The sequence below is a fragment of the Pan paniscus genome, chromosome 2 (assembly GCF_029289425.2).
Source record: "Pan paniscus chromosome 2, NHGRI_mPanPan1-v2.0_pri, whole genome shotgun sequence".
Lineage (NCBI taxonomy): Eukaryota > Metazoa > Chordata > Mammalia > Primates > Hominidae > Pan > Pan paniscus.
In genome coordinates, this window is record NC_085926.1 from 6,643,447 (window position 1) to 6,669,765 (window position 26,319).

Here is a 26,319-nt window from a genome sequence, read left to right on the forward strand (position 1 = left end):
GCCGCCCCTACAGGGAAGTGAGGAGCCCCTCTGCCCGGCCAGCCGCCCCCTCCGGGAGGGAGGTGGGGGGGTCAGCCCCCCGCCCGGCCAGCCGCCCCGTCCGGGAGGGAGGTGGGGGGATCAGCCCCCTGCCTGGCCAGCCGCCCCGTCCGGGAGGGAGGTGGGGGGATCAGCCCCCTGCCCGGCCAGCCGCCCTGTCCAGGAGGTGGGGGGGGCGCCTCTGCCCGGCCGCCCCTACTGGGAAGTGAGGAGCCCCTCTGCCCGGCCAGCCGCTCTGTCTGGGAGGGAGGTGGGGGGGTCAGCCCCCAGCCCGGCCAGCCGCCCCGTCCGGGAGGGAGGTGGGGGGGTTAGCCCCCCGCCTGGCCAGCCGCCCCATCCGGGAGGTGAGGGGCGCCTCTGCCCGGCCGCCCCTTCTGGGAAGTGAGGAGCCCCTCTGCCTGGCCAGCCGCCCCGTCCGGGAGGGAGGTGGGGGGGTCAGCCCCCCGCCCGGCCAGCCACCCCGTCCGGGAGGGAGGTGGGGGGGTCAGCCCCCCGCCCGGCCAGCCGCCCCGTCCGGGAGGGAGGTGGGGGGTCAGCCCCCCGCCCGGCCAGCCGCCCCGTCCGGGAGGGAGGTGGGGGGGTCAGCCCCCCGCCCGGCCAGCCGCCCCGTCCGGGAGGGAGGTGGGGGGGTCAGCCCCCCGCCCGGCCAGCCGCCCCGTCCGGGAGGGAGGTGGGGGGGTCAGCCCCCCGCCCGGCCAGCCGCCCCGTCCGGGAGGGAGGTGGGGGGTCAGCCCCCCGCCCGGCCAGCCGCCCCGTCCGGGAGGGAGGTGGGGGGGTCAGCCCCCCGCCCGGCCAGCCGCCCCGTCCGGGAGGGAGGTGGGGGTATCAGCCCCCCGCCCGGCCAGCCGCCCTGTCCGGGAGGTGAGGGGCGCCTCTGCCCGGCCGCCCCTACAGGGAAGTGAGGAGCCCCTCTGCCCGGCCAGCCGCCCCCTCCGGGAGGGAGGTGGGGGGGTCAGCCCCCCGCCGGGCCAGCCGCCCCGTCGGGGAAGTGAGGGGCACCTCTGCCCGGCCGCCCCTACTGGGAAGTGAGGAGCCCCTCTGCCCGGCCAGCCGCCCTGTCCGGGAGGGAGGTGGGGGGTCAGCCCCCCGCCCGGCCAGCCGCCCCGTCCGGGAGGGAGGTGGGGGGGGTCAGCCCCCCGCCCGGCCAGCCGCCCCGTCCGGGAGGTGAGGGGCGCTTCTGCCCGGCCGCCCCTACTGGGAAGTGAGGAGCTCCTCTGCCCGGCCACCACCCCATCTGGGAGGTGTACTCAACAGCTCATTGAGAACGGGCCATGAAGACAATGGCGGTTTTGTGGAATAGAAAGGGGGGAAAGGTGGGGAAAAGATTGAGAAATCGGATGGTTGCTGTGTCTGTGTAGAAAGAGGTAGACATGGGAGACTTTTCATTTTGTTCTGTACTAAGAAAAATTCTTCTGCCTTGGGATCCTGTTGATCTGTGACCTTACCCCCAACCCTGTGCTCTCTGAAACATGTGCTGTATCCACTCAGGGTTGAATGGATTAAGGGCGGTGCAAGATGTGCTTTGTTAAACAGATGCTTGAAGGCAGCATGTTCGTTAAGAGTCATCACCACTCCTTAATCTCAAGTACCCAGGGACACAAACACTGCGGAAGGCCGCAGGGTCCTCTGCCTAGGAAAACCAGAGAACTTTGTTCACTTGTTTATCTGCTGACCTTCCCTCCACTATTGTCCTGTGACCCTGCCAAATCCCCCTCTGCGAGAAACACCCAAGAATGATCAATAAAAAAGAAAAAAAAAAAAAAAAAGGAAAAAAAAAAAAAAAGAAAAATATTATATTATTAACTGCTAGGACCCACAACATTATACCCCAATATATGGTGTCTTGGCATGCAGAGTACTTTGAACTGAAGGGTACTGGAAGGGCCTCAGAAGGAAGGCCCCTCTGACCTTCTCTCACTCTCCTTTCTCCAGCTCTCCTCTCTCCCAAGGCGGCCCATAGAAATTAGAATTCTTTGACCTCACAGCAAGCCATAAAACCTAAAAGGGTCGCTCTGACCTATTTTACCAGAAAATAGGTCAGAAGACCCTTTTCTGGCAGTTGTTCTTCCTTACATGGGGGGAAGGTATGCTACACAGCAAGGTCGAGAAGAATCTGAAGAGACAGGCTTTGCTAAATTCTCTACAGTTTATTATCATTAGGTCATACTCTTTTTGTCGAATCACATTTCTCCACAACTATTCACTTCTTTCTTCAGAAGCATACAAATTCAAAATTTTCCCTGGGTTTGGGTCTGCATTTCTGAAGGCTCCCACGTCACTTAAAACTTTATTAAATGAACACGTTATGCATTTTTCTTGTTCATCTGGTTTTTGTTATAGGCGTGTCAGCTGTGACCCTTTTAATGGGTGAGAAAAAGACATTATGTTTTGCCACTACATAATAAGCAAACTAAAAATTATTGGCTGGATTTTATTGCTATAATTCCGTAAATGGACAAAGGATATCAGCTAACCATGGTTTTCTACTCAGATTTGGGAAAACTTATCTCTTCTAGTTTCCACTATTGTGATAGGAGCAATTAATATTTAGATACTCTTTTACTGGTGTTGTAATATTGCAGGATAGATAGTATGTGGGGAAAGTAAAGTTCAAATATATTTATATGCTATACATAAAGCATGCTTTCATTGTGTATTCATATGTATTTATAAATAATAACTAATAATAGTAAATAATAATTGGTGGTTAGAAAAGAATGTGATAACCTTGGAGCAATCTCCAAGTAATTTTTTCATAAATAATATCACCTGAAATAAGAGGAATGCTTTGTGTTAAAACCTGAAGCTCTGTGAATGTTTATTGATGATGACAGCATTTCTTATAATTTAGTAATTTGCTTTGTAAATTATGTACTTTAAAGTATTCTATGAACCAAAAATATCAGCTGTGTATTGTATCATGATTTTTTAAAGTTTTTCCACTTGTTTTCCTTTGGGTTCTCATTTTTCCAGGGGCAGAAACTATGACAAATTATCCAATTCCATAAAACCAAAGCTAGTCCACCATTCTCTATTCAATTGAAGACACAATTCATCTATAAAGTGTTCTCATTGTATGTTTCATGTGGAGAAAGAAACGAATGTCATAAACGTGCTACAGTTATTTTCCATTTCTTCTTGTTTCTGCAGCAATAAAAGAAGAAAGAAAGTTAAACATTTATTTACTTGTCAAACTGGACAAAATTCTTCAGAAAGAAAAATTATGTACTGCCTTAACCACTTTAGCAATTTGAGCTATCTAAGAGGAAAAAAAATTTAAAAAAGGATGGATTTCTTATTAGCTACTTTATTTTTTATTCAGTGGGTAACACTTTTTTCCCCCTAGACATTTGCCTGTCTCAAAATTAAGGAGTTATTTTAAAACCACTTCCCTGTGTTTTTTGAAACCTAGGTTCTCCAGGAGACTATCTGTTCTGTACTTAAAATATACAAATACTGTATATGGTTGGAGGTATTGAAATGATGAGTATATTCTAAGTGCTTTCTAGTAAGTTGATGTTAAACCTTTAAGATGCCTTTACAATGAACATGTAAATGGATAATTCACTCGATAAGCCAGAAAAAGAAAAGAATTATCTTTTGTTACATTTAGAAGGTATAGCATGTTCATTTAAAACAAAATCTATTAATCACACATTATTTGGAGAATAATGTACTGATTTTGTTTTTGTTTTTGTTTTTGTTTTTTGAGATGGAGGCTCGCTCTGCTGCCCAGGCTGGAGTGCAGTGGCACGATCTCGGCTCACTGCAACCTCCGCCTCCCGGGTTCAAGCAATTCTCCTGCTTCAGCCTCCCAAGTAGCTGGCATTACAGGTGCATGCCATCATGCTCAGTCAATTGTTTGTATTTTTAGTAGAGGTGGGTTTTCACCATGTTGGCCAGGCTCGTCTCGAACTTCAGACCTCAGATGATCTGCCTGCCTCGGCCTCCCAAAGTGCTGGGATTACAGGCATGAGCCACCATGCCCGGCCTATGTACTGATTTTATAGGCAGAACAAAGAACAGGCACATTGTCTCCCTTTTAAGTATTTCCTTTTATGATGTGGAGAATAATTACATGAAAAGTAAAAATAAAATTTGGACATGGGGTACAATATCTTTCATAGCTAGCAATAGTGATGAGACTTTACAAAAAAGGATTCTTCCACTTTAACGAGGCTCCTTGTGCATATAGGAAGATATCCTTTTCTGTACAGAACTTGCATTTTGAGGTATTTTAGCATTCTATAGAATGTGGGTTACTGTTGTTATTAAATGTCTGGCTTTATTAATGAGATCATTTATTACTCCTTGCCTGCGCCACCTGCAAACACAGCTGTAACTAGGTTCAGTATTGTTCTGATTAATTTTTCTTGACTATTTTCCTTTTCTTCTTTCTTTTTCCTGTTTAAACATGGAACGTGTGGAGTCATAGTTGTGGGAGTATCTGAATTCTAAATCAACATTTTCCAAAACATCATTTCCAAATTGACTTCAAAGTTGAATTGGCCATTGGCTGTTGTTTGGTTTTGTTGTGTTTTCTTGTGAATGTAGAATTTTAAGTGCTAAACATCTCGTGCCAATTTTCTTCTTTGAGGCCAAAAAAAGCAAATCACTAAAATTTTCACAACAATAATGTCACTCTTCTATGTCAGGAGTCAGGGACACTACGGTCTGTGAGCCAAATCAAGATCGTCAAGATCACAGCCTACTTCTGTTTTGATAATCTGTGATGTAGCAATATTTTTTACATTTTTATAGGGTTTTTTAGGAAAAAAAAAAAAGAAAAGAGAATATGTAATAGAGACCTTACGGCCCACAGAGCCTTAAATACTCACTATCTGGCTCCCTTAGAAAAGTCTGGTAGACACCTGCTGTCCTATGAAAGTATTTATACACACAAGCATACTAAGTGTTCCTCTTGTAACTCTAATTTCCAGCTCTTACATTTTTGCCTTGGGCTTGCAATCTATTAGCTCTCTCTTGTTTTCTAGCCCTCCCTTTTGAGTTCTTATAAATAATCACATTCTTCTACAGTATAAATTAAGAGGTCTCTAAAATGACATGTGCCATGGGCACAAGAGAGGAGCATGTTGGTTCTTGTGTATGTAATCAAGTGAATTTAAAGGAGATTAATACCTGCCCTTCATTTTTCACTTTTCTATATTTGTTGACATAATGATCTTTGTGATTTATTTCATTCATTCTAACCTATGAATATTAATAAACTCTGTGTACGGTAAATAAGACACAGCTCCTGCCCTCATGTGTTTACAGTTTGATGAAGAAGACAGAAAGTTAAGTAGGCATTACAATACACTCTCATAACTACTACATACTACTATATAACTATGTAGGTCAGAGTAGGGAAACAAAATCAAACAGTATTATGGAAGGCATTTAGAAGAATTGCATTTTGCATTCAGCTAGCTATTAACATGCACATTTCTAGCTTCATGGAGCTTCACATAGAAACATTGCAATTAGTATACCAATATTTTCAAGAAAAATTAAATAACTTTCTAGCAGTTGTAGCCTGTTACTGCTTAGAAAAAGAAAAAGAAAAACAAAAGATGGTCGCAGAATATGTATTTTCATGACAGCAAATTTTTAGACCTTTTGAGAAATCCCTTTAACTAGAAAGCAATTGTTCCATTTTAAAGTAAAACTCACTGGCAATGTCATTTTGAACTTCAAAGCAATGTCAGTTCTCATCTGTTAGGGAGCAGATGGTCAGTCATGCAGGTCTTGTCAGCAGTAACAAGACATTTCAAACTGGGGACCCTGGAAACCAAAAAGTGGAATTTTATTTTATTTTTCAATAGGTACAACTTCATTAACTTGAAAATTAAAGGTAAACATTTGATTTCAGTTTGCTTACTCTAGCTGTCCAATTCAATAGCCATTAGCCACATAGAACCTCTCAATGTAAATAAATTTAAATTAAATTAAATTTAAACCTCAATTTCTTAATCACGGGAGCCATATTTCAAATGCTCAGTAGCTGCATGTGGCTAGTGGCTACTATATTGAACAATGAAGATAAAGGAAATTTCCAACATCACAGAAAATTCTATTAGAAAGCACTGACTATTCCATTGATCACAATAAAGTCACATCTATTAAGTTCCCCAAATAGCAGTTGTTTGTCATATACCCATTCAGACTTCTTTTTGTAATTGCACTTCAAAGAACAAATTTTTGAACTTCAGTTATTGCTTTAGCTAGATATAAACTCTTCCAAAGTTTTCTTCTTCAAATAAGATCTACACCTTGCAAAGCCCTTGTAACCGTATTTACTTTTCATTATGTATTCAGATTTTAAAGGTCTTTAAGGAAGCTAATATAAGTATAGAAAAGTGCATGTAGTTCAATAATCTCAGAATGAACATTCTCTTGTAACCCTCACCAAAGTCAATAAATAGAACATCACTTATTATAATTTTACTTACTGAGTAATTTTTAAAGAGATTTTTAGGTTCTTACCATTTTGTGTAATTAAATTAAAAGTTTTGTAGAGTAAATTTGGGTTATTCATGAAATACCCAATTTATAAATTATCAATTTTCATTTTTCTTATTTTTCTCTGTCACTATGCTAATAATTTTAGCCTCTTTTGTTAATTATAGTAACTCACTCCTTCCCCTATCCATAGTTTGGTCATGTGGATAGAGTCAAGGAGGATATAGTCAAAGGCCAAATAATCAAAACTGAAGTAACCATATGCTGTCATTTGGTGGTTTCACTGTCACTATTTATTGGCATCCAATGTGCTGAAAATCTGAACCACACATTGCTAAATGATACGGTCATCCATGTATTTTCTTTATTTCAATACTATATCTTTGGTATTTAAGAATGCAAAATTTGATCAATATAACTTTCAATTGTGTCATAGTAAAATACATAATAGTTATATTGTGTGTGATATTTAAAAAGTGCATTTCATAGAGTTGACACCTATGATTTAAAGTTTAAAATATCTCTGTCCACTTAATTATGTAAGTATTCTACAGTTATAGTTTTGGACTTAGCAAGTCCTCACTTAACAAGGTATTAAAGATATACTACATAGATGACCTAGTGCAAATTCATGTAGCTTTTTCATGCATCAGTTATGTGTTTTGTTTTGTGCCTTAGGAATGCCAAGCTTTTATGTACCTTGGGAAAATGAAATAATGAATATCTTTTTTTTTCTTTTTATAGGAAAAGCAGAATACTTTTTTTCCTAAGAAATCATATCTAAAATAAAATTTTACTCAGTTAGTTTGAGGAGTAGGCCATCTTAACTATTAAGTGCTTAAAAGCAATGGTAGTTTAATAATTTCAACTGAAAATTAATTCCAACTAATTTCCATAGGCATTCATCACAGTTTTACTTATTGCAGACAAAGGAGCCTTCATTGAGGATTAATAGACTCTCAAGATGAGCTCTGAGATATTTGAACTCTCTAAAATTATATGCAAAGCTGTGGATGTGTATATATTGGAAATGCCCGTACCTTTAGATTAATGTAGATTAATCTAATTAGTGTTTGGATTTATCCTTTCTGTTCTATCCCTGCTGCCACCACCCTAATTTAGATTCTGCATGTCTTTTACATGAACTGGTCTATTGGATCATGGCTTGGCCCACTAAAGGCTATCTCTTATAAAGCCATTCTCTCCAGCAGCTGTTGAAAATAAAAGGTGTAGGCAGGGCGCGGTGGCTCAGCCTGTAATCCCAGCACTTTGGGAGGCTGAGGCGGGCAGATCACGAGGTCAGGAAATCGAGACCATCCTGGCTAACACAGTGAAACACTGTCTCTACTAAAAACACAAAAAATTAGCTGGGTGCGGTGGTGGACACCTGTAGTCCCAGCTACGCGGGAGGCTGAGGCAGGAGAATGGCGTGAACCCGGGAGGCAGAGCTTGCAGTGAGCCAAGATAGCGCCACTGCACTCTGGCCTGCGCGAAAGAGCAAGACTCCGTCTCAAAAAAAAAAAATGTTTTTGTCATTTCTCTCCAGTGATTCAAGTCTGAATTTTTTCACAGGTGAACACGTTTCTCTGTTGTCTACTCCAGCTGGCCAAACTCATGTCTTGCCACTCTTCACTTTAAACTCAGAGTGTTTTTGTCTTTGGAATATTCTTTCTTATTCCTTTTTAGATAACTATTCATACTCTGTAATTTCACTAAGACATTCTCTTCTTGCCTCCAAAAATTCTTCACGGGCTGGATAGTTGTGTTAATATTTTGTTTGCCTCTGTGACACCTGGGCACATAACTATCACTATAATTACCACAGCATGTGTGTAGCTTTAATGTGTGTGTGTGTGTGTGTGAGAGAGAGAGAGATTTCACTTGATAGTGAACTTCTTGAGAGTAAGACCTATGTTACTGATTTTTCTATCGCTAGTATCAAGCACAAGGTCTGAGACACCAAAGGTGCTCAATAAATACATGGCAAGTGAATAAATAAATGACTGAAGGAAGTATTTTTAGATCTGCTCATTTATTTAAAAGAATTCATTTCAATTCAAACTTGTTTTCACATACATACACATTAAAGACCTGATAGTTCTATTAACATAATTCAATTACCTTATTAACTTACTTGACACACTTTTTCGTGGTGAGAATATGAAAATCATACAAACCTATCAGACTGGACTTGTTTATATCAGCATTTGAAGAGATCAGAAAGATCATCCTTTTACAATTGAGGAATTGGAGGATTAAATTCAGTGGGTAGGCAGGAAGAAACATGGCATGGCACCACCCAGGCTTAGTAGTTCTGTATTCCTTGGGCAAAGCTGTTTTACATCTTTAATTCTCACTTTTTACATTTTTAAGGTGAAACAACAATAACCAATTCATTTACAGAAAACTACTTTCACCATTTTGTTCTTTTTTTTTCTAACCAAACATCCTCCAATACATTTTTCTGATGTTTGAGGGAGGAAATGGGGAAGAAAACAGAAGAAGGGTGAAAGGAAAGAAGGGAGAAAATGAGAATGTAGACTACAAAAATTTTTAAGATCTTAGTACTTATTTGAAAATGCAAAAGACCCTGGATAGGCAAAGCAGGCTTGAGCAGAATGACCAAAGCTGGAGGCATTACACTACTTGACATCAAAATATTCTACAAAGTAAACAGGACAGCATGTTACATGGCACAAAAACAGACACCTGGACCAATGGAACAGGATATAGAATTCAGAAATAAATTCATGCATGCACAGCTAACTGATTTTTTATAAAGATGCCAAGAACACACATTGGGAACAGGACAGTCTCTTTAATAAATAGTGCTGGAAAAATTGGATATCCACGTGCAAACTAATGAAACTAGATCCCTACCTACCACCATATACAAAAATAAATTCTAAATGAATTAAAGACCTACACGAAAGACCTGAAACTATGAAACTAGAAGAAAACATAAGGGAAGCACTTCATGAAATTGAACTGGGCAAGGATTTTTTTAGTAAGACCTCAAAACACAGGCAACAAAAAGCAAAAATTAGAAACTAGATTACATCAAACTAAAAAGATTCTGCACAGCAAAAGAAACAATCAACAGAATGGAGACAGAACCTACAAAATGGATGAAAGTATTTTCAAAGTATGCAATGACAAGGGGTTAATATCCAGACTATATAAGAAACTCAAACAAATGAGTACCAAAAATAATAATAATTTGATTAAAAACGGGCAAAAGACCAAAATAGGCAACTAACAAAACCAGACACACAAATAGCCAACAGATATATTTTAAAATGCAAAACATCGCTAATCATCAGGGAAATGCAAATCAAACCAGAGAAGATATTACTCCACGCTTGTTAGAATGGTTATTATCAAAAAGACAAAAAAAAAATAACAAATGCTGGCAAGGATGTGGAGAAAAGGGAACTCTTATGCACTGTTGGTGGGAATGTAAATTAGTACAGCCATTATAGAAAACAATATGAAGTTTTTTGTTTTTTGTTTTTTTTTGAGACGGAGTCTCGCTCTGTCGCCCAGGCTGGAGTGCAGTGGCGCTATCTGGGCTCACTGCAAGCTCAGCCTCCCGGGTTCACGCCATTCTCCTGCCTCAGCCTCTGGAGTAGCTGGGACTACAGGCGCCCGCCACCACTCCTGGCTAACTTTTTGTATTTTTAGCAGAGACAGGGTTTCACCGTGTTAGTCAGGAGGGTCTCGATCTCCTGACCTCGTGATCCACCCGCCTCGGCCTCCCAAAGATTTTAAGAAAAATAGAACTGTCATATGATCCAGCAATCTCAGTACTGGGTATATATTCAAAGGAAATGAAATCAGTATGTCAAAGAGATATCTGCACTTCATATTTATTGCACACTATTTACAATATCCAAAATATGGATTAAAGTAAATGCCCATCTACAGATGAATGGATAAAGAAAATGTGATATATATACATAGAGAGAGATATAGATATATCAGACACACACACACACAATAGAATGCTACTCAGCCATAAAACAGAATGTGATCTCTCTCTCTCTCTCTCTCACACACACACACACACACACACACACACACACACACACACACACAATGGAATGCTATTCAGGCATAAAACAGAATGAAATTCTATAATTTGCAACAACATGGATACACCTGGAGAACACTACGTTAAGTGACATAAGCCAGGCATAGAAAGACAAATACTGCGTGATCTCAGTCACGTGTAGAATCCAAAAAAGTTTATTTCATAGAAATAGAGAGTAGAACAGTGGTTACCAGAGGCTGAGGTGAGTACATGGGAGGGAGGACCTGAAGAGGTTGGTCAACTGTACAAAATTAGGGTTGGATAGAAAGAATAAGTGCTGATGTTTAATTACAGAGTAGGGTGACTATAGCAAATAGCAATGTAATGTATATTTCAAGATAGCTAGAAGAGAAGATTTTTAATGTTATCACCACAAAGAAAGGATGAATGTTTAAAGTGATGGATTTAATGACTATCCTGATTTGGTCATTGTACAATGTATACATTCCCTGAAACATCACACTACAGCCCAGAAACATGTACAGTAATTATGTGCCAATTATAAATAAAACATAAATTTTTAAAAAGCTAAGAAAAACTACAAAAATTTGCCAAAATCATATAATATTATATTTATAGTTTTCTAGTCCCTGATTTTCACTTTTTAAGTGTGACATTTAGTTATTGCATGGTATTCCTTCACATAGATGCACCATATTTATTTGATAGCTTTTCCATTTTTGTTCAGCAAAGAAGTTTCTGCTTTCACACAACTACATGTCATGTGGCCTTCAGCATGAATCATTTCCTGTATTGGGAATCATTTCTTAACTACTGATTCCCAGGAATGAAAAGTTTCTGAGACATAGCTCCAAGACTCTGTATCTATTTGTATTGGCTTCAACAATGTATTGACTAAATACCAAAATAGGAACAATTATTGCATTTTAGAATAGACATCTTTAATGACAATGGAAACTATCTTACCCCTCTTTATACACTAGTTGGACCTTCTTCTTATACTCATGGGAGTCTTTGAGAACTTGAGCATATATTGTTTCCCTCCTGAAGGGGGTCCTGTCAGCTGTGGTGGCACTTCTGACATCTGAGAGGGAAACAGCTGTATTTGAAACAATAAAGGTAGTGGCTGAGGCAGATGCTCTTTGGAAATGACTCATCTTCTTTTAGAACTCAAGTTGTGACAAGCAGGTACAGCAGACAAGTTTATGTTTATGTGTAAAGTGATATGTGATTATCTTTCCCATACACTCAAAGCCTTATTTATTTTGACTACATTATACAGATGCTGCTATCCGCAGGGTGTAGAGAATATGCTAAGTAGTATGTCAACCTCAACACCTCAATAGATAGAACTTACTTGCTCATCATGTTAACATATTGGGCCACATTTTTCCAGAGTGTGAATTATTCCCGCTCAGGAAATTTCCACTTGAGAAACATCATTAACTCTTTCATGGTACCGGCAATCTGGTTAGCAAATTCCCTCTTTACTGAACTAAAATTCTACATTCAGAAAGGTAAGGAAGTGGTCTGTATTCCTTCTCCCTATTTTTGTATAGGACTATCGCAGTAAAAATGGCTAAGCGTGTGAATTCTAAGGAAGGATTTCTGGATTCAAATCCTTTCTCCACAAAGTATATAACTCCTCTATTTTTCAGTTTCCTCAGAGGTAAATAATACCTACTGCACAGGTTTATTGTGAGAATTAAATAAATGTATGCATATTAAGTACTTAGATATAACTTTAATACTAAATGTAAGCACTCAATATGTGTTAGCAGTTATATTGTTACATGTGCTATTATTGTCACTATTATTTTAATAATCTTCAAGAAAAATTGCACATCCTACTTCCATGTTGTTGAGACCTGAGTGTCCATATAATGCCTGGTACTCTCTGAGACAGTAAATAACTCTAGGAAAATACAGTTAGTGGACTAAAATTAGGGCCATGTCCATTTAAAAAAATTATAAGTGAGTCGTACGGATAATCACAGTTGACATCATTGTTCTTGTGTCCTTCACTATGAACTCTTAGGAACATAAAGATTTAGGTCTCCAAGTCCTGAGGCAGTAAATTGTTTAAGAAGAAAATAGCTACATTGATAGGTTCTGGTTTGCTTATTGGCATTTGGCTTTGTGGGTCCAACAGCGGCACAAAGATTTCGAAAATCTGTGTTCAAGACCAGCTCTGCCTCTTAGTAGGATGACCTTGGACTGCTCAGTGTCTGTTTTTCAGATCTTTATCCATTTTTGTAGGACTTGGTAGTCTCTGAGATGTCTATGAGAGCTAACATCTTATGATTAAGTCTGCAAGGACATTTTTCTTATGCTTTAGAGAATGAGTTCTCTTCAGTTCCTCAAGTGGACAAGCCATTATGGTATAATAAATTGTCAGTAAAGTTATTCTGATTATACTTGCCATTGGAGAAAGAATCCAATGATGTGTTTCAGGTAGGGTATAGATTGTCTGGATAAGACCACACACCTGGCTGAGTTAGATTAAGTTTCTGATATAATAAGCTAATAAACAAAATTATATCAAAAGTGAGTTGGTCACACAGAGAATTGGCAGCTGCAGCCAATACCAGAATAGCTTTCATTGGTCACCTGTTTCTAAAGGGATTAGTCACTCAGTAGTGCCATTGTCTGTGCAAAGCAGTTCTCTCCAGCTTTGAGAAACTCACTTCTTGGTAGAGTCAAACTCTTTTAAATTTAGTGTGTCCCTTTCTGTGACTTTATAATGTTTGACACTACCTTAGTCAGTTTGGGCTGCCATAACACAATACTAAAGACTGGGTGGCTTTAACAATGCCATTTATTTTTCACAGTTCTGGCAGCTGAAAGCCCAAGATCAGGGTGCCAACTTGGTCATGTTCTTGGTAAAGATCCCTTTCCTGTTTACAGAGTGTATCTTCACATGGTAGAGAGAGGCAGAGGCGGCAAGCTTTATGTGTCTCTCCTTAAAAGGGTACTAATTCCATCCTGAGGGCTCTACCCACATGACCTAATTACCTGCCAGAGACAGTGGGAGTATTATTACATCAGGGGTTAGTTTTTTAACATATGAATGTGGGAGGTGCACGAACACTCAGTCTACTGCAGGTACTTCATGGTTCTTGAAAGGAACACAGTGTCAACAGGTCGTATTTTCATCCAGGAGGAAAAGGTCAAACTATTGCCCAGATGTAGCTGGTAAACAGTGCTTCCACATTTGTAGTGTCCTGGTATTGCCTATGTTTACCTTGGGAACCAAGACATGCTGATCTAATGGCAGACCCTTGCATCTCCCCATTCACCACTGCTTATGAGGAAATGCTAAAAGCTGTTGTATTTTTATCTGCACCTCTTATTCAAGATAAAGCAGTATTTTGGTGGTCCATTGATACATTGATTACAGTGGAGCCATGTTTGACTCAGAAATTAGGGTTTAAAGTCAGTAGTTATAGTGAAATCCATGTCTAGTAAAATTGCCCTTAGAAATCCGTTAAGCTGGACATAAAGTGCATTGTAAATAGATTTGTGTATGCAATCTTAAGTAGCAAAATAGTATTTAAAAATAGTAGAGTAGGCCAGGCACGGTGGCTCATGCCTGTAATCCCAGCACTTTGGGAGGCCAAGGTGGGCGGATCATCTGAGGTCAGGAGTTCGAGCCAGCCTGGTCAACAAGGTGAAACCCCATCTCCACTAAAAATACAAAATTAGCTGGGTGTAGTGGCGCATGCCTGTGATCCCAGCTACTTGGGAGGCTGAGACAGGAGAATCGCTTGAACCTGGGAGGCGGAAGTTGCAGTGAGCAGAGATTATGCCATTGCACTCCAGTATGGGCAACAAGAGTGAAACTCTGTCTCAAAAAAATAAAAATAAAAATAAAAAAAATTAAGATACTACAGTAGAACCCTCATATTCTTGGAGGGATACATTCCGAGACCCCCAATGGATGCCTGAAACCATACATTTTACCAGACTCTATATATACTGTACCATGTTTTTTTCCCATGCATGCATACCTATGATGAATTTCCAAATTAGGCACAGTGAGAGATGAACAACAACAATAATAAAGTAGAAAAATTAGGACAATCTACTGTAATACAAGTTATGTGAATGTGGTCTCTCTCTGTTTCTCTCTTTCTCAAAATATCTTAATATTTTTGAACTGCAATTGACCACAGGTAACTGACACCATGAAAAAGCAAAACCACAATAAGAATGGACTACTGTATTTCTAAACTAGACTTAACACACTGCAAGACGCTCACACTGACAGAGGCTCCCAGAAACATACCCACTGTAGGCACAGCTAATTCATGTCCGCCTGTTCACTGTTCATGACCCTTCGGGTTATATTCATTTCAGGAAAGGGAAGAGAGAGTCACTCAAGGCACTAATATTGTTTCTCTTCTTCTCTTTTTGAGTCCCCAGATGTCTATATTTGGAATATTGTAAGCTAAATGCACAGTGATGTGACTCCTGTATAGCTAAGGTTAGCAATACATCCATTGAGGGAAGAGATGAACTAAGAGTTTTGAATGATAGGCTGCTGCAGGGAATCAGTTTAAGTTACCTTTTGACGAGTCAAAGAACATTTATTAAATATCCATGTTATGGATTGAATGTTTGTGCCTCTCCCCACCATTCATATGGTGGAGCCCTAAACCCTAATGTCATGCGACTTAGAGGTGAGGCCTGTAGGGAATAATTAGGTTTAGATGAGGTCATGGGAGAGGTGTCTTCATAATGAGACTCGTGTCCTTATTAGAAGAGGAGGAGCTTGCTTTTTCTCTCCGTGAGCACACCCTAGAAAAGTCATGTGAGGACACAGCCACAGCCAGAGGTAGCCATCTGCAAGCCAGGAAGCAGACACTCACCAGACACTCAAGCTGCTGCCACCTTCATCTTGGACTTCAAAGCTTCCAGAACTGTGAGAAATAAATGTCTGTTGTTTAGGCTGCCCATAGTATTTTGTTATAGCAGCCTGAGCTGACTAAAATAACCTACTATCTCTTTGATCTAGATTTTTTAATCCAGGAAAAAAAATACCTTGCCTGTCTGCATGCAAATGTAAATGGGATGCATAGTAGAGATGGCATTAGAAATCAGTGAATAAAACATAGACGGGCAAATCAATAACCTGGAGGCCTTTTGCTATGCGTCTAGAACATATAAATAATTCTGTACATTTCGAGTACACAAAAATCACTTACATGTAGGTTAATACCTAATTATATAAAGCAAACATTAATTTCTAAAAAATAAAATATATAACTTTTTTATAAACTCAGAATACAGAATGGTTTTTTAAATGAAATATAAAATTACAGAACTTGAGTAAAACAGTTGATAAATTGGTCTACATTAGTATTTTAAAACGTCATGTTCTACTGAGACCCTGTCTGTACCAAAAATTTAGAAATTAGCCAGGAATCGCAGAACACATCTGTAGTCCTGGCTACTCAAAAGGCTGAAAAGGGAAAGGTTGCTTGAGCCCAGGAGTTTGAGGCTGCAGTGAGCTATAATCACATCATTGCACTCTGCCTGGGTGACAGAGAGAGTCTATCTCTAAAAAAAAAAAAAAAGTGCTTTTCAACCAAAAATACTATAAGGTAGTGAAGTTACTGACTGGGGGTAGATATTTGCAACATATATAAACAACCTAGGATCAGTATTTCAAATTTATAAAGAATTCCTACAAATTAACACAGAAAATGACAATAACTAATAGAAACGTAGACAAAAGATTCAAGCAGGCAATTTCCAGAAGAGGCCAGATTGGACTGACCAATCAAGAAATTAATAAGATGCTCGACTTTTCTAGAAATTGTTGAAATTTATGTAAAAACATTGAGATAATGTTTCACACCTATCAGACTGCTAAAACATTTTAAATTCTTAAAATAACGTGTTGGCAAATATACTTAGAAAGGGAAAATCTTAGACCCTATTGTCTGAATAGATTACTGAAACCAATTTGCAGAGCAATTTTTTAGTATCTAGTAAGTAAAAATATGCATATTTTCAACCTAGCCATTCTATTAACTGTGATTCAAGAAAAACTCACTGGTATGTGAGCAAGGAAATATAAATAGACTTAATTATGGCATTATTTGTATTAAAAATAATATAATACAAATATGCTTATTAGAAGGTCTTTCTTGTTCTTTCATATACTTATTTATTTGATTTACATAGTCTGCATACTGAATCACTTTAAGAACTCTAACAGTATGTCTATTAAGTAGAACCAACAATTTTCTCCTATTACAAGAGAAAAACATCGCTTTACACCCACCCAGTACCTTATAAAACCAGTAGGCAGGCTGCAGGGGGTGGCAGTAGAGGAACAGCCTCTAGTTGATGGCTGGGTGTCAGGGGTCACTGCAGGAAAGAAATAAAAGGGCACTTTCAAGCTGGGTACAATGGCTCACACCTGTAATTCCAGCTACTCAGGAGGCTGAGGCAGGAGGATCACTTGAGCTCTAGAGTTTGAAACCAGCCTGGGCAACCTAGTGAGACCTAATCTCTACTAAGAAAAAAAAAAAAAAATTAGCCAGGTGTGGTGTCACCTGTATTCCCAGCCAGGCGTGTTGTCACCTGTATTCCCAGCTACCTGGGAGGCTGAAGTGGGAGAATCGCTTGAGCCTGGGAGTTTGAAACTGCAGTGAACTGTAATAGTATCACTGCACTCCAGCCTGGATGACACAGTGAGACCCTGTCTCCCTCTCCCTAAAAAAAAGGAAAGAAAAGGGAAAAAGAAAAGGGCACTTTCAGATAGGAAATACTTGATTGGCTTTGTGGCATACTCACACAATAGAGCCCAAGAAGACAGCTGAAGCAAATTATTTGGAACTATGTGTATCAACTTGGCTAAGTCTCAGATGCAATGTTAAGAGGAAATAAAGCATGTGGCATATCAAATAGAGTAACATTTACTGGGTCCTTATTCTGTGCTGAGCATAATGTAAATATGGTATCTATATAAAGCTTAAAGAAACAGGCAAAATGTTGTTTTATATCCTTCAGAGAGAAATCATTTTGTAAAAGAATGAAAATATACATAAGAACAATACACACAAAATTCAGGAGAGTAGGCCCCCAGGAAGGGATGTTGAGGAGGGGAGAAATGTGATTGATTGTGCAGTTCACAGAAAGCTTCAGCTCTATCTGTAAATATCAAGTCCTTTAAGAAAAATGTGAAGCAAATATGGCAAACTGAAGCTATGTGGTGGGTATATGAATATACATTACTTTTTTCCCTAGATAACTTTTGGTATATTTGGAATATTCCAAATGGTTAGAAAATTTAAATTTGCCATTGCAGTTATTTTTGCAATGTATTAACTTAGCAGTTCTGTGCAATGTATAGCAACAACAGGGCAGATGATCCTATATTTCATATCTCCAATTATAACAACAGGTTGTAAAGTTTCACCTGGAATTCATTTCCATAAACTGCAGGAGCCATGTAGCTAGGTTCATGACTTTTATATTGATCAGCCTTGCTTTGAATGTAATGCTAGAGGAAACACAATTGGTGTGAAGGCTAAGTAAACTGAGAGGACTCAGATCATTTGTGGATTCACTGCATATTTGCATTTTGTATGTTTACAAGAAAAAATAAAAACACTTAAGCTACACAATAGAAGTATTAAGAAATATGCTTAAACCTTCCCGTTCAATAAAAAGTTCTTTAAACAAATTTAATCAAGTTGCACACTGATTGTAAAACTAATAAAGCTGAAGATACTGTCTTTATTTTCTTGAGTTTATTTAGGACAATTCAAACTGCTTGATAGGATTTTCAAGTATGAATGGACATAAGAAGAATCAACGAAGCATATGACAAGAAATTTAATACATATCTTTTTAGGATTTCTGTTAATTAATTTTCTGCAGTTCCATTTAGGTATCATTTTAATACTTAGAAAGGAACACAAAGATTTTTTTCAAATGAGAAAACTTTCAGCTTTTATCAAATATTTATTCATTCAAACAACAGTATCTGCTCTGTGCCAGGCATAGTTCTAAGTGCTGAGGAAGAACAGTGAACAAAACAGACAAGAAAACTCTGCCCTCAAAGAATTTATATTCTAAGGGAAAGAGGAGGGGCTCACTTTCTTTTAAACTAGTCTCCACATCCTTGGGAAAATGACCAAAAGGTAATTAGGAGTCTTTGTAGCTTTGGGAAGAAAAGGGAGAGCCACTGAATGGGCTCTCTTTATAATCTTAATGTAAGTCAAGAATTACAGAATGAAAACACAAACAGGCTTTTCCTGTTATAAAAATGAAGATGTTTGTACTAAGTTTTTGGGTGATGGCAGCCCCAAATGTTTGAAATGTGAGGAAAATAAAAAAGGTCGAGGCAGCTTTTCAGCCATCCTAAGACTGCCTGTTTAACTATTTCTCCTTGCCAAGTCTACTGAGCTTATGACTTGATTGACAGGTTCTCTTTTTCTCTTCAAAAAGGAATTCAAAGAAAATGTAAAGCACTCTTCTATTAAACTGACTCTTTAAGTTTTCATTAAGACCTTCTGTATCAAGCACTGTCCCAGGGTCTGTGTGTTCACAAAGCACAGCCCCTGCCCCAGGAAGACTAGGGTTATCAGGGCTGACTGCTGGTGCTAATTGTCATGCAATGGGATAGGTGCTCTTACAGTGGTGTAGACACAGTTCTGAGTAAGTGAGTCCTTTCTACCTGGGGTAGGTGAAGCTTTTTAGTGGAAGATATTTTTGTATTGGGCCTTCAAAATGAGTAGGAGGTGGCCAGATAATGAAATAGGAGGTGGCCATTTCAAACAACCTGATGATTCCTATTAACCGCCTAATGTATTCATTGCCTCCATGTGCTAGAACTTCTGCGTGCCATTCATTCCGTTGTTCATTCGTTCATCCATTAATTTATGCCATTAAGCTTCAAATCTCTATTACATAGTCGGCCATTTGCTAGCTATGGTATAAATGAGGAACCAAACTGATGACATGCTTACCTTCCTTTTGCATGTCAGCACCAACGGCTAGAATTAAAGTCTACATAAATATTCCAGTCCAAGCTTTTTAAATTACAAAATATTTGAGTTATTATATTTAAAGAAAAAATGATTTGGTTTTGAACTAAAGTACTTATCATATTCTAAAGTGAATAAGAACAGTTGGAGGTTAGATGATGTATTGGATCATAGTACAGAACCTGATCAGAAAAACAAATAAATAAAACAGTTCTTTTGGTGCTTGATTTATCTACTTGTTTCCATGCTATCTAAATAACTAAATTAGCAACAATTTGGGGAGTACACAGGACACTTTTAGGTATGTTATCTTGTTTGGTGCTGACAGCATCCTGTGAAGTATGTAGAGTTTGTGTGTTTTCCAAAAGCACAGGTAGAGTAGGTGACAGAACTCCACCTAGAGTCTAGCTTGCTTTCCACCATGCTTTAATGTACCTTAAGAAAGCTCTGAAATTCCTGGATGCCTCTCAACCTCTATTTTTTCTTATGATATATATTTTTATTACTTTTAAAATAACTTTTTCTTACTTAGCTTCCTTTAACTGACAGACAGGATTTTCCTTTTTCTCCAGTAAAATAAGTAAAACAGTGAGGTAATGTAGCTACCAATATAAAAATGTTTATGCTTCCCAATATGGTCAATTTTGTCAACTAGGAATGCAGCCATTTTTTCCTGGAAACATAACTTCAATAAATTATGTTTAGTTGCAAATGCAAAATTATATTTTCTTTATTAGGGCAAAAATATACTTGTTGGCTGTTTAAGAAAGTAAATACTATAACAAAGGAAATAACTGATCATAAACTCAGACCTAATTGTAACTCTTGGCATGCAATCTTCTTGTCAGAACACATAAATTACAGAGAAGGGAGAACAAAGATGCTAATCTTGTCAACCTCAAAATGCCACAGATCTAAAAAACGATGATAGTAGCATATATCAGTATTTCAAGCAAACCCTCTTGACTCTCTTACCAGCATAATACAAGGATTGCCAGTGAGTTAATGTTAGATATTTGTCCTAAGAGAGCATCACACAAAGCACTTGTTTTCTTGTGACTGAAGAATAGTCAACTTATTGCAACTCACTTTTGTTGAGCATCTACTACATAAACCCACCAAACAAACAGTATCACATCCATAAATCTCAGAGTTCTACACAACCACTGTAGGGTATTGGTGTTTCCAATTTTGGGGGCAGTTGTCAGCAATCAACCCCCAACACACCAATTTTCAACATATCACTGAGGTAATAAGTCATTAGAAGCAAAATAACCTAGATCAAAATAGATTATTAAAGGGCTTTGGAGCTATTCATTTATTTATTTATTTTGAGACAGAGTTTCATTCTGTCGCCCAGGCTGGAGTGCAATGGTGCAATTTCAGCTCACTGCAACCTCCGCCTCCCGGGTTCAAATGATTCTCCTGCCTCAGCCTCCCGAGTAGCTGGGATTGCAGGCGCCCACCACCACACCCAGCTAATTTTTGCATTGTTAGTAAAGATGGGGTTTCGCCATGTTGGCCAGGCTGGTCTTGAACTCCTGACCTCAGATGATCTGCCCGCCTCGGCCTCCCAAAGTGCCGGGATTACAGGCGTGAGCCACCGCACTCGGCCGGAGCTATTTTTAAAATTGATACATATTTGGTATCTATTGAGATGCATAGGTCTTAGATATGTAGTTCATTCAATTTTGACAGATGCCAAAACACATGCAACCCACACCCCTATCCTCACAGAAAATTTCTTATGTCTCCTCACAGTCAGACCTACCCACCACATGAAGACTGAACTATGGATCTGCTTTCTGTAACTATAGTTTTACTTTATTTTACTGTATTTATTTACTTAACTAGGGTTTTACTTTATTTTATTTTTTAATATCATAGATGTATAAGTAAACAACCTTTAATTCCTGGCCTCTTAGCATATGCTTTTTAGACCTCTCCATGTCATTGCGTGTGTAGATTCTTTTATTGCTGAGTTGTATTTCATTGTATAAATATCCTACAGTTTATCTATTCTCCTTTTGATGACCTGAGCTGTTTTCCTCTTGGATCAATTTTAGTTTGAAAATTTGTCTGCAAAATCTGCCACCCTTACATTCCCAGTTATGGTAGGCCAGCTAATGACAGTTCTTTGGGGCATCTCATTTTCCCACACTCGTTTTCATGGAGCTGTTTCCTTTCTTATGACCTATTCTCCTACACTCTCCATCCTCTCCATGGTGTCCTCTTAACTGACCTTCCCTGAGAACTAACTCCCAGACTCAAAACCCTGTTTTGTAGTGACCTAATACTGGGTTTCTCTGGAGTACTCTTTTTCCTTTGTAGCCCTTGGAATTGGGTATTTACCATTCGTTACACTACACTAGACATTCTTAGGGTTGGATGGTACAATTGGCATCTTCTTAACTCTTCAATGTCCCCTTTAGACCCATGCTAGATTATTTGCAGCCCTTATTTGTCACCTTATTTCCAAACACAATGGGACATCCTAACTTAGTTGTCAGTCAGCAACAGACAACTTCTGGGGCTTTCATTTTTTTTTTTTTCTGAAGTGTAAAATCTGTTTTCCTCTTTATTCAAAGCTGTGCCATCTTCTTTATAAACTCATGGTGCTTCCCTGCACAAGCTTCTCAGTTCCTCGACTAACATAAATGTCACCTTCTCTTTACTTTTAATCCCCACTCACACCTCACTGCTATGATCCAACCATCAAGTAGAACCATCTCTAAGCCATGAATTCAGACAACTCACCATCTGTCCGCAGTGTTTTATTCTTCCAACTCTGTCATTTGGTAGCTCCCCATAGCATACACAATCTCCCAAAGACATCCAGCCCTTGACCACTGTGGTTTCTCTCTACTGGTCCCCATCTGTTTTTTCTCTCTCCCCACCCAACATCCTCTCCAGGGCTCATCGTTACCTTTGCCTGTTGCTTTAGCCTCATTGGGATTCTGTTAAACTCAATTGGGTAAACCCTGGGCATGGTCTAGTTTCCAGCTTTCTCTGGACCTTGCTCTGGAACCCTGAATGCTGCTGGAGAATATGACACCGCTGTGAAGATGATATTAGTAGTATTTTATCATCTTCAGTGCAACTGACTCCTCAGTACTGCCCTGCAAACTCTAGGTGCCTTCTTAGGTATTTGTTCCATTCTCTACAGTGGCTAATTAAAGCTCTCTCAAGTCTTCTCAGTTTTATCACCTGTAAAAGCAAAATAATAAAGTACCTATTTCATGGAATTATTTGAGGCTAATATTAAGTAATTCAGATAAAGCTTCTAGAACAACATTACAAGATAGTATGGAACAACATTACAAGCATATATACTTCCTAATGACTTGATGCATTTACTTTATCATCAAATTTCAGTTCCTACGTCTTACGTATTTACCATCAAAGTGTCTTCACCTCTCATTTCACAAATAAGTAGAAAGCAAATCCTTCAAATTCTGACACCAACTTTGTAAATGTAGCCACAGGACCATGAATCTATACTTTTTTTTTTTTTAAATAAAGGAAGTTTTTTCTCCTCTTTGACATAGGGTTAGAACTTGGGTTTTTTATTTAAGAAATTCCGTTTATTCCCACTTCCTCAGAGGGAGGTCTATTCTGTTTTTCATGTTTTTTCAACTTTGTTTTCAACTTCTTTTTCAATCCTGACTGCGTTTATCAGCATTTAAACATGTTTAGGTCTGCTCTGTTTTAACCAAGCAACCAACTCACCAGCAGAGTTGCCCTGACATCATAGCCCCTCCCACCAAATGATATTCTGTAGTTTCCTTTCATAGCCACCTGCATTTTCCCACTTCCTTAGCAAATCTAGGCTTGAAATTTGACTTTGTCTTTCTATACCTCACTGAAATCTCTCTCACCAAGTAACTGTGTCTAAATCGTATTGCCATTTTCACTTTTTGTCTTAAAACTTTCAAAAGCCCTTGCATAGATGAGTCCTCTCCTCTTTATGAAGTACTTTTATTCCCTCACCAATTCCACAAAAAACACATTGCCCTATCCTTCTCCTACATCTCTGCCTATTTATCTTCTGTCTTCATTATGGGTACCTATTGCTTCAGTAAACATCGATGTTCCTATGTCATCTATCCAGTAATTTCTTCCCTTTTCAGGTTATATATACTCCTTCTGCTGTGTTGCTTTCAGTAACCATTTATATGTTCATTATCACCATGTCTACATATGCAAACTGCATTTCCCATCTGCCCTAAACTTACATTTTCCAAACACAATGGGACATCCTCACTTAGTGTTCTCCTAAGAACTTCAAATTTGTCATATGCAAATCTGACTTTATGACCTCTCACTAAAACATGCTTTTAATCACGTGTTCATCATTGGCACTAGTGTACACTATTTAAAACAGTTTAACCAATTGAGCACTTTTGTTTGACAAGGGGTGTGCCAAATATTACCGTTTAGGTGACTTTGTTTTAGGGGAACTAATAGTTTAGCTCCTTTAAAATAGTCTTTTCAAGCCAAACCTGGCCATTATTATGGAATATTTCTTCTCCCTCTCTACACCTATTCACATCCCCCCAAATTCCATTGCCCCCCCGCATCATTCTTCTTAATTCTTTCTTTGAAATCTCTCAAATCAGTCCCTTTTTTCAATCACTATTCTTATTACTATCCTTTTCAAAATCTTTGTCCTTCTTTTCAGGATTCTCACACAGAGTAGTGTCATTACAGACTGCAACTCAGCACCTTGGGCACAGAGAAATAAGGGAGAGAGAAATTCTGGTTGGAGGACCTTAGACTTTATTTACCAACCATATGTTAAGTCTTAGGCATAAAATAAATCTGTTAAAATACCAGAACAGAAATATAATTGAACAATAAAGTAGTGCATTATTTCACTGTCACATAGCTATAAAGAATTACCTGAGACTGGGTAACTTACAAATAAAAGAGGTTTAATTGGCTCATGGTTCCCCAGCCTGTAAAGGAAGCATGGCTTGGGGAGGCCTCAGGAAATTTACAATCATGGTGGAGGTGAAGGAGAAGCCAGTGCAACTTCACATGGTGGAATAGGAGAAAGAGAGAGTGAGGGGGAAGTGCTACACACTTTTAAACAATCAGATCTCATGATAGCTTACTCAAGAGACAGCACTAAGGGGATGGTGCTAAATCATTAGAAACCACCCCCATAATCCAATCACCTCTCATCAGGCCCTACCTCCAACACTCAGGATCACAATCCAACATGAGACTTCAATGAGGACACAGAGCCAAACTTTATCATTCCATCCCTGGCCCCTCCCAAATCTCATGCCCTTCTCACATTTCAAAACACAATCATGCCTTCCCAACAGTCCCCTAAAGCCTTAACTCATTCCAGCATTAACTGAAAAGTCCAAGTCCAAAGTCTCATCTGAGGCAAGACAAGTCCTTTCTGCCTATGAGCCTGTAAAATAAAAAAACAAGCTAGTTACTTTCAAGATATGAATGACGTACAGGGATTAGGTTAATAGACTCATTCCAAGAGAGAGAAATCTGCCAAAACAAAGGATCTATAGGACCCATAGGACCCATGCAAGTCCCAAAATTAGCAGGGTAGTCATTAAATTTTAAAGTTCCAAAATAATCTTCTTTGACTCCATGCTTCACATCCTGGCCACACTGATGCAAGGGGTGTGCTTCCAAGGCCTTGGGCTGCTCTGCTTCTGTGGTCCTGCAGGGTACAGCCCCTGCAGCTGCTTTCATAAGCTGGTGTGGAGTGCCTGCAGCTTTTCCAGGCACACAGTGCAAGTTGTTGGTGGATCTACCATTCTGGGGTGTGGAGGATGCTGGCCCTGTTTTCCCAGCTCCACTAGGAAGTGACCCAGTGGGGACTCTGTGTGGCAGCTTCAACCCCACATTTTCCCTCCACACTGCCCTAGTAGAAGTTCTCCATGAGGGCTCCACCCCTGAAGCAGACTTCTGCCTAGACATGCAGGCAGTCCCATACATCCTCTGAAATCTAGGTGGAGGCTTTCAAGCCTCAACTCTTGCCTTCTTTGGACCCACAGGCCCAGCACCATGTTGAAGCCATCAAGGCTTGGGCTTGTACCATCTAAAGAAATGGGCTGAGCTGTACTTTTGTGTATTTTAGCTACGGTTCAAGCTTGAGTGGCTGGGATGCAGGGTGCCATGTCCCAAGGCTGCACAGAGCAGCAGATCTCTAGGCCTAACCCACAAAACGAACTTTCCCTCTTAGATCTCTGGGCATGTCATGGGAGGGGCTGCTGCATAGGTCTGAAATACCTTAGAGGCATTTTTCCCATAGTCTTGGCTATTAACATTTGGCTCCTCTTTACTTATCCAAATTTCTGCAGCTGCATGAATTTCTCTCCAGACAACGGAATTTTTTTTTCTACAACATGGTCAGCCTGCAAATTTTCCTAACTTTTATGCTCTGCTTCCCTTTTAAATATAAGTTCCAGTTTCAGTTAATCTTTTCATTCATTCATATGAGTGTATGCTTTTAGAAGCAGCAAGGTCAGTTCTTTAATGTTTTGCTGATTAGACATTTCTTCCACCAGATACCCCAAATCATCTCTCTCAAGTTCAAAGTTCCACAGGTCTCTATGGCAGGGGCAAAATGCTGCCAGTCTCTTTGCTAAAGCGTAGCAAGAGTGGCCTTTACTCCAGTTCCCAATAAGTTCCTCATCTCCATCTGAGACCACCTCATCCTGAACTTCATTGTCCACATCACTATCTGCATTTTGGTCAAAACCATTTAACAAGTCTCTAGGAAGT

The 26,319-nt window shown here is 39.5% G+C and overlaps 1 long non-coding RNA gene across 1 annotated transcript in view; it reads right to left on the bottom strand.

The window, feature by feature from the left end:
- Positions 1-869: 869 nt before the first annotated feature.
- The window catches only part of LOC117979576 (uncharacterized), a 73,017-nt gene continuing 47,567 nt past the window's right edge, over positions 870-26,319 (bottom strand). The window contains exons 4-5 of the long non-coding RNA XR_004670433.3: positions 5,713-5,823; positions 870-3,183 (exon numbers count right to left, since the gene is read on the bottom strand). This is a non-coding gene — a long non-coding RNA (uncharacterized LOC117979576). The remainder of the gene's footprint in view (positions 3,184-5,712; positions 5,824-26,319) is intronic.